Below are 16,554 nucleotides of genomic sequence, written 5' to 3'. Positions count from 1 at the left end.
CACAATCCCACCCTTCTCACGCCCCTCCGCACAATCCGAAGTTCTTTCATTCTCCCCTCACCTATGGATCAGCATCCACTTATCAGAGAAAATATTTGGCCTTTGATTTTTTTTTGGAATTGGTTTATTTCACTTAGCATGATGTTCTCTGGTTCCATCCATTTACATGCAAATGCCATAATTTCATTTTTCTTTAAAGCTGAATTATATTCTGTTGTGTGTATATATATATCTATATATATCACATTTCCTCTATTCATTCATCTGTTAAAGGGCATCTAGGTTGGTTCCATAATTTAGCTATTGTGAATTGAGCTGCTGTAAACATTGATGTGGTGATGCCACTGTAGAATGCTGATTTTAATTCCTTTGGGAATTAACAGAGGAGTGGGATAGCTGGGTTAAATAGTGGTTCCATTCCAGGTTTTCTGAGGAATCTCTACTGCTTTCCAAAGAGGTTGCACCAATTTGTAGTCCCACCAGTAATGTATGAGAGTACCTTTTCCCCCACATCCTCGTCAACACTTATTATTTGTTGCTTGTATTCTTGATCGTTTCCATTCTCACTGGAGTAAGATGAAATCTTAGTTTGATTTTCATTTTCCTAATTGTCAGAGATGATGAATATTTTTTCATATGTTTGTTGATCGATTGTATTTCTTCTTCTATGAAGTATCTGTTCAGTTCTTTAGCCCATTTATTGACTGGGTTATTTGGTTTTTTTAGTGTTAAATTTTTTGAGTTCTTTATATATCCTGAAGTGCTCTTAGTGCTCTGTCTGAGGTACATATGATAAAGAGTTTCTCCCATTCTGTAGGATCTCTCTTCACATTATTGATTGTTTCCTTTACTGAGAAGAAACTTTTTAATTTGAATCCCATCCCATTATTTGATTCTTAATTTTACTTCTTGTGCTTTAGGAGTCTTGTTAAGGAAGTCAGGTCCTAAGCTGACCCGATAAAGATTTGGGCCTACTTTTTATTCTTTTAGGCATATCGTCTCTGTTCTAGTGCCTAAGTCTTTGATCCACTTTGAGTTGATTTTTGTGCAGGGTGAGAGAGAGAAGTTTAATTTCATTTTGCTACTTATAGATTTACAGTTTTCCCAGCACCATTTGTTGAATAGACTATCTTTTTTCCAATGTATGTTTTTGGCACCTTTGTCTAGATTGAGCTAACTGTATTTATATGGATTTGTGTTTGTATCTTTTATTCTGTATCATTGGTCTACATGTTTGTTTTGGTGCCAATATGATGCCATTTTTGTTACTGTTGCTCTGTAGTGTAGTTTAAGGTCTGGTATTATGATGCCTCCTGCTTTACTTTTCTGGTTAAGGATTGCTTTGGGTATTCTGAGCCTCTTAGTTTTCCAAATGAATTTCATGACTACTTTTTCTATTTCTATGAAGAATGTCATTGGGATTTTTAATAGGAATTGCATTAAATCTTTATAGCACTTTTGATAGTATAGCCATTTTGACAATATTAATTCTGCCTATCCAAGGACATGGGAGATCTTTCCATCTTTTAAGGTCTTCTTCAATTTCTTTCTTTAGTGTTCTATAGTTTTCATTGTGGAGGTCTTTTCACCTCTTTTGTTAGATTGATTCACAAAGATTTTATTTTCTTTGAGGATATTTTGAATAGGATTGTTTTTAAATTTCTCTTTCAGTTGATTCATCACTGATATATAGGAACACAGTTGATTTGTGGGTGTTAATTTTATATCCTGCTGATTTGTTGAATTCATTCATGAGTTCTAGAAGTTTCCTGTGGAGTTTTTTGGGTCTTCTAAATATAGAATCATGTCATCAGCAAATAGGGATATTTTGAGTTCATCTTTTCCTATTTGTATTCCTTTAATTTCTTTCTTCTCTCTAATTGCTCTGGCCAGTTTCCAGGACTCTGTTGAATAGAAGTGGTGAATGAGTGCATCCCTGTCTTGTTCCAGTTTTTAGAAGGAATGCTTTCAGTTTTTCTTCATTTAGAATGATATTGGCTTTGGGCTTAGCAAATATAGCTTTTACAATATTGAGGTATGTTTTCCTACTGTCCCTCGTGTTTCTAGTGTTTTTAATATGAAGAGGTGCTGTATTTTGCTTTTTATGTATCTATTGAGATAATCATGTGATTCTTGACTTTAAGTCTATTAATGTGATGTTACATTTATTGATTTTCATTTTTGAACTACTCTTGCCATCCCTAGGATGAACCCCACTTGATCATAGTACACTACCTTTTTATATATTTTTTTGTATGTGATTTGCCAGTATTTTATTAAGAAATTTTGCATCTATGTTCATCAGAGATATTGGTCTGAGATTTTATTTTCGTGTGTCTGTCTGGTTTTGGTATCACGGTGATGCTAGCTTCATAGATTGATTTTGGAATGGTTCCCTCTTTTCGCTTTCACAGAATAGTTTGAGGAGGATTGATGTTAGTTCTTCTTTGAATGTCTGGTAGAACTTAGCTAAGAATCCATCTGGTCCTGGGGTTTTCTTCCTTGGTAGGCTTTTGATGGTGTCTTTATTTCATTTCTTGAAATGGATCTGTTTAAATTTTCTATGTCCTCCTGATTCAATTTGGGTAGGTCATACATCTCTAGAAATTTGTTGATATCGTCAAGATTTTCTTTTATTACAGTATAAATTTTCAAAATAGGTTCTGATTATTATCTGTATTTTAGTAGTGTCTTGTGATATTCCTTTTCAGTGTGAATTTTAGTAGTTAATTGTATTTTTTAGTTCTATAGCTTCTTTATTTAGTTTTTGTTTGGAGGATCTATTCCATCGTAAAACAGGTGTGTTAAAGTCACTTGATATTATTGTTTTGTGGTCTGTTTGATCCTTGAAATTGAGAATAGTTTGTTTGATGTAAATAAATGCCCCATTATTTGGGGCATAAATATTTACAGTTGTTATGTCTTGTTGATGTATAATTCCCTTAAGCAGGATGAAATGTCCTTTTTCCCTTTTGATTAACTTTGGCTTGAAGTCCACTTTATCTGATAAGAGGAGAAAAACCCTTGCTTGTTTATGAGATCCATGTGAATGATACATTTTTTCTCATCCTGTTACCTCAGTCTGTGGATGTCTTTGCCTATGAGATGAATGTCTTGGAGATAGCATATTGTTGGGTCTTGATTTTTATTCCAGTCTGCCAGTCTTTGTCTTTTTATTGATGAGTTTAGGCCATTTACATTCAGTGTTGTCATTAAGATATGATTTTTATTCCGTCATTTGGATTTATTTCTGGTTTTTAATTTGAATTTGTTTTACCATTGATTCACTGTTCTTGCAGTGTAATTCCTCCCTTTGCTTGTTTTCATTTTTATTTTTCATTTCTTCTTCATGAAATATCTTGAGTATGTTTTGTAATGCAGGCTTTCTAGTTGTGAATTCTTATAACTTTTTTTTTTTTAATCATGAAAGTTTTTTATTTCATCATCAATTCTGAAGCTTAATTTTGCTGGTTATAGTATTCTTGGCTGGCATCCATTTTCTTTCATAGCTTGGTATATATTTTTCCAGGACCTCTTAGCTTTGAAGGTCTGAATTGAGAGATCAGCTTAAATCTGGATTGGTTTCCCTCTAAACAATACCAGTTGTTTTTCTTTAGCAGCCTTTAAAATTCTACACTTATTCTGTATGTTAGGTATTTTCATAATAATATCCTTTGGTATGGGTCTGTTGTAATTTTGAATAATTAGGGTTCAGTAAGCCTCCTGTAATTGATTTTTCATTTCATTCTTTATGTTTTGGGAAATTCTGATTATTTTTTCATTTAAAAGATTGTATATTTCTTTCATTTGTATCTCTGAGCCTTCATCTATCCCAGTGAATCTTAAATTTGGTCTTTTCAGGTTATCCCATATTTCTTGGAAGTTCTATTCATGGTGTTGTTACATCTTTTCTCCATGGTCAACTTTGTTTTTAAAACTGTATGTTTTGGGCCAGGTGTGATGGAACACGCCTATAATCCCTGTGACTCAGAGGCAGGAGGATTGAGAGTTCAAAGCCAGTCTCAGCAATATTGAGGCACTAAGCAACTCAGTGGATACCCTGTCTTTAAATAAAATACAAAATAGGGCTGGGGATGTGGTTCAGTGGCCGAGTTGTCCTGAATTCAAATCCCAGTACCCACCTCCCCATGAAAAAAAAGATTATGTATTTTGTCTTTTTTGCATGAAACTATCTTCCAAGTGATCTAGTCTATTGGTGATGCTTTCAATTGAATTTTTAATTTGGTTTATTGGTTCGTTCATTTCAAGGATTTCTGCTTTCTTTTTTTCCTCCTAGAATCTCTTTTTATTAAAGTGATCTTTCACTCCCTGTTTTTCTCTCTGATTTTACTCCCTAAACTGTCCCTTTCCTTGCAAGTCAGTTTAGCTTTGTATATTCTAAACTCTTCCTCTGACATTTATTCCACTGTGGTGTCAATTCATTCTGTTATTGGAAATATCTTGGTTTGCTTGGGGCAATTTGTTTCCTTACTTTTTCATGTTGTTTGTATGTCTGCCCATTTAACAGTGTGGATCTGAGGCAGCAGAGTTTCTACCCTGTGGACTTACAGTGTTTCTGAAGTTTTCCAATACCTTACTTGCTGAGAAGCTGCCTGTCTGCTTTCTTGGTTTCATACCATGGAGCAGCCAGGAGAGTGACTTCTATTCTGCCATCTTGAAACCCTCCTTTATGTGGTTCTTAATCTTATCAGTAAGTAGCATTATAAGTCACTAATTTTTTTTTTTTTGAGAGAGAGAGAGAGAAAGAGAGAGCGAATTTTAATATTTATTTAATTTTTTAGTTTTCGGTGGACACAACATCTTTGTATGTGGTGCTGAGGATTGAACCCGGGCCGCACGCATGCCAGGCGAGCGCGCTACCGCTTGAGCCACATCCCCAGCCCCTAAGTCACTAATTTTTGATAGTGAATAGTTTCATTATATTTAAAACATAAATGGTGTGATACACATGCTTGCATAACAGATTTTAGGCTTGATGAGGCTTCCTCAGACTTGACAAAAATACAGCTGCTATATGTAATCCTTTTGACCAGCCATGAGATCTCAGAGGGACTCTTTACTACCATAAAATTACCTTTTTATACTGGCATCCCCCCACTTTTTAAACAATTTTTACATTTTCTATTACGAAACATTTCAAATGTGTATAAAAATAAAATAGATAGTAAATAATGAACCTTCATGTGTTCACAGCCTACCTTCAACAATTCCCAACAGTCTCAGTTTATATACTCATCTGTCCCCTCTTAAGATAGTCTTCAACAATCTCTGCCTCTAGATAATAACAATCTCACCTCTGTGAAGTTTCTTTTCACATTGTACTAGGGTTGGTCTGTTTGAGCAATAGTACAGGATATGAGTAGCAAAATGTAACTTTCAAAATTAAATTATTAAATACACTGTGGTATCCATTTTGGACTTTTACTCTTGTTAGAGTCATTTACATTAGGGTAAGCAGCTGATATGACAAGAGCAGCCTTTATAGAGAAACCTATGTAGAAACCTATCTGCACTATGTTAGATTAGAAACATCTGTGGACAATAAGGTAGAAGCAGATTATCCAGGCAAAGCCATATCATTCATATATATATTTCAGTATGTACCTCTGGAAGATAAGGACTCATAAGAAAAGAGAAAGAAAAGAAAAATCATGATTCTGTTTTCATACCTCAAATTATGTTGACAGTGATTTCTTAATACCATGAAATACACAATTACTATTCAAACTTCCCTACTTATGTCATATAGTTTCCTTTTCTATAGTATCAGGGTAGAAATAAGGTGCTTACATTGCATCTGGTGCATATGTCTCTTAAACCTTAAGATCCTTGTCCATCTTTCTCCCCTACAGTTTACTATTTGAAGAATGCAAGTAGAATTGTCTGTTCTTAACTTGCATTTTGCTGACTCCATCTCTGTGGTGTCATTGAACATGTGTCTCTGTTTTCTTTCTTCCCTATAGATTAGTAATTGTATCTAGAGGAATTGTGAACCCAGTGTCCTTGAAATCAAATAAATTGTGTGCTTGTAGTAATAAAGGTGTGAAATCTGGCCTGTAAGTGTTATATCATTATTGGACAGATCCATGTGTCCCATTTGTCTGTCTTCTCTTTGTAACTCCTATTAACCAGGTATTAAATTCACCGAGGAAGAAAATACTTTATCTTAATTAATAATGCCGCTATTACAATTCAAAACTTGTGAGATGCATTTCAGTTAGCTGAAATTATATAACTCTGAATACACTTAATATTTAAAAAAGAAGATAGAAAATTAATGACCTGTCCATTTCAGGAAGTTAGACAAAGAAGAGAAAATTGAGTTCAGAGCAAATAGAAGCAAAAATAGGAACTTAAAAGATTTAATAAAACTTGGAATAGTAAGTAAGTATATGATAGAGAAACAGCAATCAAGAAAATAGAAGGAGTCACAGATAATTTAAGTAAGGAATGGAAAGGGGGGTTATTATATGTCCAGATCTGAAAATAATTATTAAGGACAGAAATTAATAAAATAGACTACAAACATAAAGTATTGAGACTCAACGGAGCTGTAAGTTAGTTCTTTGAAGAGTTAACAAAACAAGAAATGCTTTCCTAAATAGTAAGTACCAGGAATGAAAAAGAGAGTATCACTGCATATCTTGTAGATGTTTAAATTATTATAAGTGGATTGTGTAAAGTATTATAAGTGGATAGCTGAACTCAGAAAAGCAGAGGATAGAATTGTGGTGGGCAGGGAAAATGAGAAGTTTATCAGTAAGTATAAAGCCTCAGTTTTGCAAGATAATTAGGTAGAGGTCTACTGTATAGCATTGTCTATAGATAACAGTACTCATTATGCACTTAAACATCTATTAAGAAGGTAGACCTCATGTTTTTTTTTTTACCAAAATAAAAGTAAGATTACAAGTCAATATTATGAATAAAATTATTTAAGACTTTAGATAAAATTAACAGTTCCTAGAAAAATGTGACACCAGAGAAAAGTGGAAAATATAAAGTACTATAACTATTAATAAGTAGAATTAATTATTTAAAAACTATCTAAAAACATACATACATAAATACTAACAGACTTTCAGGCATAGATAGCTTTGTTAACAAATTAGGTTTTTATATATATTTAAGGAAGAAATACTTTCAAACTAACAGAAACTTTTTTAGATACTAAAACAGGAGGGAACATTTCCTGTAATCAGCGCATAAGATCTTAAATTTGACAAGTTCATACTGACATTAATTACATGAGTGAGTTAAAGCCAGCAGTATGTTAAATTGATACATTAACACCAAATTGTTTTATTCAGACATAGGAAGTCAGTAAAATTTACTAATTAACAGGGGAAAGTTACAAATTATGTGACTGTTTCATTAGATGCAGAGAAATTATTTGTAAATTTGTCACTATCATGATGAACCTCCTTAGCAAATTAGGAGCAGAAGGGAACTTCCTTAGTCTGATATGGAGAGCCTAAACAAACAAAACACTACATTGTCCATACTTAAAAATAATTTCAAAACCTTTCTCTCTGAGATTTGGAACACAACTTAGATACCCCTTGTCATTACTGGCATTCATTGTCACACGGCAGGGCTTAGCCAGTGTAAGGAGGCAAGAAAAGGATTCAAAAAGAAGGAATTGAGCCATATTATTTACAGTTGAAATGATTGTGTAGGATGAAAATCCAAACAAAGTATAGATAAAGATTCAAATCAGTAAGTATTCAAAAAGGTTGGTGGCTTTAAGGTCAGTATTTATAAGAAAGAACTATTGTATTTCTATGTCAGTTGTTTTCTAACAAAAGCTAGAAAATAAATTTTTTAAGTATCACTTAAGATGTAGTCAGAAAATGTAAAATATCGAAAAATAAAACAACCTACCCTTTAAGGGAAATTCTAAAACATTGAGAGAAATTAGAAGCCTAAATAAATGAAGAAATGCCTCATGTTCATTGGACTGCTCAATATTATAAAGATGTTCCTTCTCTCCAAATTAATTTATAAATTTATTGTAGTCTTATTCATAACCTTGTGTATATGTGATTTGACAAATTGATTCTTGAATGTCACTGGAAATGCAAAGACCTGGGAGGGACAAACATTCCTATAGAAGAATTATGAAGATTTTTTTAAAGAAAACTATAGTAATTAAGATAATATGGCATAATATTGCAAGAATAGACAAATAAATCAGTGGAGCAAAATAGTGAGTTTATAACCAGTCTCATGTATACTTTGAACACTTGGTTGAAGACAGTGGTAGCACTACATAGTAGTAGAAGGATGATCTTCTAAAAAAATAAACAAATGGGTCAACTTGATATAATTAAGGACTAAATAGAAACTACCTTTCCTCACATCATACAGAATAGTCTATATTTCATATGTATAACAGATATAAATGTGAAGGCAAAGCAGTAAAACCTTAGATGATCACATAGGAGAATATCCTTTTGCACTTGGGAAAGAGTTCTTAAAACCCAAAAGCATACAAAAAAAAATATGAAGGAAAAGCTTAATAAATTTGACTACACTGAAGACTTTTTTTTTTTTTTTGCCATGTTAGGGATTGAACCTGTGGGCTTGGACATGCTAGGCACATGCTTTACTACTGAGCTGCACTCCTATCCCCTCATCAAAGACTTTCTGTTCATTTAAAAAAAGAGTGAAAGGAAATAACTAAGTCATTGAAGAGATATTATCTATGACATTCATAATCAGTAATGTTCTTAGATCCAGAAATTTTAAAAAATTGCTACATATCAATAAGAAAAAGACAATCCAATAAAAAAGCGAGTGGGAAACAAATATCATAGAAGATGCATAATCATTTGCATAATCAATAATCATTCAACTGCCATAAACATGAGACAGGTACTGAGACTCACTAGAAATTAAAAAGGGAGAAAAAAAAACCACAGTGACATACCAATTTATATTCTTATACACTTTTGGAGTTTAAATCGGTGCAGCCACATTGAAAAATATGTCAGTATCTACTAAAGTGAACCTTTACATTCTTCATGGCCCAGCAATTCCACTCCAAGTTATCTTAGAAATGTTTAGGTGATAAGGACCAAAGTGTATATAACAATGCTATTTTATTCATTCTGAACTGGAAAACATCTGTTCGTCAATAATAGAATGTGATATGTTCATACAATAGTTTATAAGCAGTAAAAATGAACAAAAGCTACTTGCCACACACCATGGATGAATCTCACCAAAATTCTGACAATATTATATTGAGCAAAGCAATCAAATAAGAATATTCAGAGAGTGCTGCTATTTGTGGGGAGTCAAAATGGGCAAAATAACTAATACAGTATAGTGATTGATCACTCTTGGGAAGGAAACAGATTAACAGGAGCAAGGGGGCTTGTGAGGTGCTGGCAGCATTTTCTGAATTGTGGTTACACAGTGTTAGCAACTCATTCAGCTCCCTTTTGTGTGCACTCCATATCAGTATTTGTGCTATACTTCATAATAAAATCAAATTGGAAACAAGTGGGCGGTAAAGCAATGGAGTGAGCAATGTAGCAGTGCTTCTGAGGTTAAGCTGTTGTGAAGAAGAAAGAGAAAGGGTTGCTAAATGGGGAGACCATACAATCAGGGAGGCTTTTTCCTTTATCTTTTATAAAGGTGGTATTAGTACAGTATGTTTGTGTGGTGATAGAAATGATCCAGTTGAGAGGGAAAGTTTGAGAGAAGAGTCATACCAAGAGCCTGAACATAAGTAGGTGAGAAGGGATGTAGTTGGCTTTGATGAGAACCAGGGTATTCAGGCATTGTGTAGTAGGAGAAAGTGCAACGTTTATAATCTCAGGTGCATACAGGATGGTACATGAGTTGATGGGACTATGGAACTTCTCATCTGAAGGTTTTTGTTTATTTATTTTGTCCAGTGAAATTAGAAACAAGGTTGTCAGTGAGGAGGCAGGGAGAAGTTTTAGGAATCTGTGGAGAGGTAGTAGTTTGAAGGAGTTGATTAGGAAATGTGGCAGTACTGTTGGAAGTACTGAGTCTACTTGAGGTTTGTGGCTGTAAGTTTGAAATGATACCACTCAGCATGGTCATATGTTTTCTTTAGACACACATAGAAGCTCAAGTGAAAAAAACAGTTGGATTAAACTAGAATTTCATAAATTTTGATCTAATGAATCTAGTTTTCTGTTTACTGTCTTTTTAATTTCCTTCCTTCTTTGCTATTTGATAAATTAGATTTAACTGGTGAAGTTTTAGCTTCCAAATATTTTTCCATGTGTTTTTATTGGTATATATTGTAGTTACACATAATGGTGGGATTTGTTATTACATATCTGTACATGTATACAATATAAAATATGATTTGGTCAACACAATTCCCTAGTATTTCTCCTTTCTTCCTTCCTCCCTTCCATTGGGTCTCTTTCCTCTACTCTACTGATCTCCCTTAGATTTTTCCATCACCTTTCTTTTCCTTTTTCCTCTCTAGCTTCTATATAAATGTGAAAAAAAAAAACATTCAACCCTCAGCTTCCTGAGTTTGGCTTATTTCAGTTAACATAATGTTCTCAAGTTTGGCTGTTGTGGATTGTGCTACTGTAAACATGTAGTTTACAGTAGCACAATCTGTGCTGGTTTGGCTGTTTTGGATTGTGCTACTGTAAACATGAGTATACATGTATTGTTATAGTATGCTAACTTTTAATTCATATAGGATAAATATCCAGGAATGGTATTAACTGGGTCATATGGTGGTTTTGTTTCTAGTTTTTTGAGGTACTTCCATAATTATTTCCATATCGGTTATACTAATTTATAATTTTACCAACAATGTCTACCAACAGTGTAGCAGTATTTCTTTTTCTCCACATCCTCTCCAGCATTTATTATTGTACATTTGTATTCTTTTTAAGAAACTGGTATTTATTTTCTGTAACCTTATTTCCATTTGCTTATTAATGAGTGTCCTCAGAACAGCTCAAGACTACTCGGTGGTTGTTCCTACCCACTCAATGGCCTGAATAGTGGACCAGTTTTCAGTGGCTGGCTAGACACTCCAGTCTTCAGTAGGGAACTGCTGGATAGGCACAGAGGGCACCTGCACACCTTCAGACCAGTCTGCAACCTCAGTTGAGCAGCAGTGAACTCAGGAGCTGGAGTAGTTCATTTATCCTGAAATTCCTCCTTGGTCACAGCTTTTTCGGCAGCAGCCTGCTCTTCCTTTTCAATCTCTTCAGGATCTCTGTAGAAGTATGGATCAGGCATAATCTCCCATTGGTGTTCATGGGAAATGGTGCAACACATGTGCAGAACTTCTCAGGCCAGCATCCACCACATCAGACCCACAGAATGAGCACCCTTGTTCTTGCACGGAATGGCAATGTCCACATAGCACAGAGGAGAGTAGGCAGGTTGACATAAGATGCTTCTGTAAGAGGCTGGTGGTCAGCCCTAGAATCAATAACCACCAGAAGACTTGGCTCCCAGAAGGCTGCCTGGATCTGGTTAGTGAAGGTTCCAGGAGTGAAGCAACCAGCAATAGGACTGGCTCCAGTGGTAACAGCAAACTTTAGCACAGCCCACTGGCCAGTATTCCTAGAGGATATGACACTGATATCAGCAGGGTTTTTAATGGCAACAATGGCACAAGCTACCAGTAAAAGTTTCTCACAGGTGCTCTTCATATTTATGATGTAGATGCCATTACTTTTCCTTTTGTAGAAATATTGTTCCATCTGGAAACCAAGGTTGGTGCCACCTAAGTGGGTTTCTGCTGCAAGGAGTTTGAGAACATCCTCCTGCTTCATTTGCAGGACTTCAAGGGCTCCAGACATTGTGACAGTTTCCCTGTAAAGTTAGGATTAGAATCAAGAACAATGCTGAATGGACCCCTCCCTAAGTAGCGTGGAAAGGACGTTTGTATTCTTGATGGCTGCCATGCTAACTAGAGTGAGATGAAATCTCAGTCTGGTTCTGAGTTGCATTTCCCTGATTGCTAAAGATATTGAACACTTTTTTTTTGTATATTTATTGGCCATTTGTATTTCTTTTGAGAAATGTCTATTTAGAAGTGTCTATTTAATTTGCCCCCACCATTTGGTACCAAAGATTGAACTCGGGGGCACTTAACCAATGAGCTACATCCCCAGCCCTTTTTTAGAAATAGTTTCACTGAGTTGCTTAGAGCCTCACTAAGTTGCTGAGGCTGGCTTTGAACTTGCAATCCTCTTGCCACAGCCTCCTGAGTTCTGTGATTATAAACGTGTGCCACTGCACCTGGCCAATTTGCCCATTTTTAATAGATTTATTTGGGGGTTTTTGTTTGTTTTGTTTTGGTGGGTTTTTTTTTTTTTTTTTTAAATGGTTTGGGGTTTTTAAAATTTATTTTTAGGTGGTGCTGAGGATCGAACCCAGGGCCTCATCCATGCTAGGCAAGCACTCTACCACTGAGCCCCAGCCCCAGCCCTGGTGTTAAGTTTTTTGAGTTCTTTATATATTCTTTATATATTAATCCTCTGTCAGAGAGTAGCTAGCAAAGATTTCTCCTATTCTGTAGGTTCTCTATTCATATTCTTAATTGTTTGCTTTGCTGTGCAGAAACTTTATACTGGCCATCCCATGTGTTAATTTTCCTGGCATTATTTCCTGAGCTTTCAGGGTCCTATTGAGTAAGTTGTTGCCTGTGCCAGTATGTTGGAATGTTGAGGCAAAACTTTTCTTCAAGGAATTGCATAGTTTCTGGTTTAATTCCTAGATCTTTGATCCATTTTGAGTCGATTTTTACAGGGTGAGATAAGGTTCTAGCCTCATTTGTTATAAAGGCTGTCTTTTCTTCAGCATGCATTTTTGGCACATTTGTAAAGGATCAGATGACTGTATCTGTATGGGTTTGTCTCTGTACCTTTTATTTGGTAACATTGATCTTTGTGTCTGTTTTTATGCCTGCGCCATGCAGTTTTTGTTACTGTAGCTCTGTTAATATGATTTTACATTTAAGTTCAGCAGGGTATTGGTCTGTAGTTTTCTCTTCTTGATGTGTCCTTATCATTTTGGTATGAGGGTGATACTTGCTTCCATTCTATTTCGTGGAGTAGGAGGAATATTGACAGTAGATCATCATTAAAGGTCTGGTAGAATTCAGCTGAGAATCCATCTACTCCTGGGCTTTTCCTTGTGGTAAGGTTTTTTTGTTGTTGTTTTTTAATATTTATTTTTTAGGTTTTTTTTTTTTAGGTGAACACAATATCTTTATTTATCTTTATTTTATTTTTATGTGGTGCTGAGGATCAAACCCAGTGCCTCACACATGCTAAGCAAGTGCTCTACCATTGAGCCACAAACCCAGCCCTGTGGTAAGATTTTTTATTACTACTACTACATCATTGCTAGTTATTGATCTGTGTCCTCTTGATTCAGTTTTGGCAGGTCAAAACTGTGTCTACAAATATAGCCATTTCTTCTAGGTTTTCTGATATATTGGAGTATTAAATTTCAAAATATTTTCTTATCTTCTGAATTTCTATGATATCTGTGGTGGTTTCTCCCTTTTTCATCTCTGATTTTATTAATTTGGGTCTTCTTTTTCTTTTGGTTAGTTTGGATAAGGGTTTTTCAATCTTGTTTATCTTTTTAAAGAACCAACTTTTCTTCATTTATCCTTTGTAATTTTTTTATTCTCTATTTCATTGAGTTTCTTAATTCTCTCCTTCTATTGGTTTGGGGTTGGTGTGTTCTTGTGTTTTAAACACCTTGTGATACATCATTAGGTTATTTATTTGGGATCTTTCAGGTTTTCTTAAGTAGGCAGTCATAGCTATAAATTTTCATCTTAGAACTGTTTTATAGTGTCTCATAGGATTTGATATGTTTTATCAGTATTCTCATTGATTCTAAGAGATTTTTAGTCTATTTTCTCATTTCTTCTATCAACCATTCCTCATTCAAAACTGTATTGCTCTCCATGTCTCCATGTGTATGTGTTGATTTCTGATTTTATTCCATTATACTCAGATAAGATATATATATTTGTCAAGAGTTGCTTTGTAAACCTCCTATTTTGGAGGAGGTTCTATGAGCAGCTGAGTAGAAAATGAATTTGTCTGTTGTTGGACTAATTATTCTGTAGATATCTTTTAGATCCTCTGGATTTATAGTATTTTTTTAGGTATGAAGAGCCTTTACTGGGTTTATGTTTAGATGAACTACCTATTGGTGAGAGAGGTGTGCTGAAATCAGTATTATTGCACTTGGGTCTGTGTGAAGCTTTAATTTGAGTGATGTCTGTGTTATGTAATTAAGTGTACAAATATTTGAGGGCATAAACATTTACTATTGTTATATCTTCTTGTTGGATTGTTCTCTTTACCAGTGTTAAGTAACCTTTTTGGTCTCTTCTGAGACCAAATTAATTTTGGTTTGAATATGGCTGTATCAGATATGAGAGTAGCTAATCCTGCTTCTTTAGGACCTCCATTGCATGGTGTATCAGTTTTTATCCTTTCACTTTAAGCCTGCCTGTAAAGTGAGTCTCTCAATTTAATTGGGTTTTGTTTTTTTAACCCACTATACCAGCCTGTGTGTTTTAATTGGAGAGTATTGTCCGTGTGGTTACAGAAAGATTTTTTTTTTAATTCCTGTCATTTTCATCTTTTTTTTTTTTTCCTTTTTGGTACCCAGGATTGAATTCAGGAGCACTCAACCACTGAACCACATCCTCAGCCCTATTGTATTTAGAGATAAGAGTCTTACTGAGTTGCTTAGTGCCTTGCTTTTGCTAATGCTGGCTTTGAACTTGAGATCCTCCTGCCTCAGCCTCTGAAGTCACTGGGATTACAGGAGTACACCACTGCACTTGGCTTGATTTATTTCTAATGTTTAATTTGCTCCTATTTCTCAATTTTTTAGCTGCTCTTTAGATTTATTCATTTGTGAGCTCTGGGTATTTTTATTTCTTCTGAGTGTAGTATTTCTTTAAGTATTTTCTGTAGTGCTGGCATAGTAGCTGTTGCTACTTGGGGCCTGGTTGTTAATTTGGGATTTTTGACTCTTCTGTTTTTTGTATTAAAGTATCACTTATTAAAGTGTAAGTCTGGTTAAGTTGTATGGGGAGCAAAGTATACTGTCTCTTGGCTGGGTTTAGCTCAGTAGCTGAATCTTTACCCTTTGAACTTTTATTGTCCCAGTAGATTCCCAGCACCTCACAGAAAAGGGAGAAACAAACAGTAGCAACAACAGAAGTAAACAGTGTACAACATTAAAATAAATGCCCAGTCCACAACAACATGAATGGTGGGGGTTAGCAATTGCCAAAAACAAACAAACAAAAAAATAAGCAGCTTGTTATCCATCGTACTGATCACTGCAACAACATGAATGGTGGAAACAGAACTTACATAAACTAAATAGTTCTGCAAGATAGCAGAAATACAGTTATGAGAAAAGAAAATATAATAAGAAGGTAGAAAAGAGTTAAGAAAATTCAAAATGTAAACAGAAAGCAGAAGAGATGTAGCAAGTGACAGCTACAGAGAAGTAAGAGGAAAAGTAAATTAAAAAACACTACATAAGGAGCTAGGGCTGTGGCTCAGCGGTAGTGCGCTCACCTAGCACGTGCAAGGTGTTGGCTTCTATCCTCAGCACCACATAAAAATAAATAAAGATATTGTGTCCAACTACAACTGAAAAAAATATTAAAAACAGCAACAAAAAACACTACGTAAAGGGATAGAGAAAGAACAAGAGAATTGGCTTTTCAGGGGAGAAGAAAGAAGAGAAAGAGGAAAAAAAACACAAAACCTGAAACAAACTACATAAACCCTAACCGTCAAAAGACACAACAGAGAGCAGTTGTAAAAAAATGCAAAAAACGAGAAAAAGAAACGTGTGTGCACACACAAACCAATCAACATAACAAGAATACGAACAGGGAAAAAAAAAAGAAGAAGAAGAAAAAAATTCTCAGTGAGAAATAAAACTATTGTCTCCTAGGTGATTATAACTGTCAGTGAGGATATAACTGCCTATGCTGGCTGTTCTGTTTGTTTGGGGGCTATGTACAGAGAGCAAAAGAGAGAGTATGCATGTTCTCTAGTGCACGCAAGGGCTGGGAGTTGTTAAACCCTTTCTTTTTGTGTGTTACTCACCAAGCTGCCAGCTGTAGTGGCCTAAAACTAAAGCTGGAGCTGGTTGAAATAGCTTTCAAATTCCCTTCTCACTATTGTGATGTAGGATGGAATGGAAAGTACTCTCTTTTGGAATTTTGTCCAGACAGACGAGATGGATGTATTCCCAGGATGAGACTGCTGCAGAGTTCTAAGTGGGAAGTTCAGAGGGGCGGGGGTTGGGGCTTAGCTCTAATCAGGTTTTAGGGACTTTATTGAGTGGTATCTGATTTGGAGAGATTAGATCAGTACACCCCTAGCTAGGGTCAGGCAGATGCTGATCTCTGCTGGCAGTCTAAATCTCAGGAGCCTCCCAAGAAGGTTTGCTCCCTTCTGCTCGTGAGGTGGGGAGCAAACCCTCCGCAAGTCTCACACATTTCACTGT

At 35.2% G+C, this 16,554-nt stretch overlaps 1 protein-coding gene and 1 pseudogene across 3 annotated transcripts in view; one reads left to right on the top strand and one right to left on the bottom strand.

Annotated features, from left to right (window-relative positions):
- Galnt1 (polypeptide N-acetylgalactosaminyltransferase 1) overlaps window positions 1-16,554 on the top strand; it is a 122,047-nt gene that overhangs the window by 55,415 nt on the left and 50,078 nt on the right. The window lies entirely within an intron of this gene.
- Window positions 10,994-11,843, bottom strand: LOC114092970 (small ribosomal subunit protein uS2 pseudogene; annotated as a pseudogene).

The sequence above is a fragment of the Marmota flaviventris genome, chromosome 16, assembly GCF_047511675.1.
Source record: "Marmota flaviventris isolate mMarFla1 chromosome 16, mMarFla1.hap1, whole genome shotgun sequence".
NCBI lineage: Eukaryota > Metazoa > Chordata > Mammalia > Rodentia > Sciuridae > Marmota > Marmota flaviventris.
This window is presented reverse-complemented; position numbering and strand designations above follow the sequence as displayed.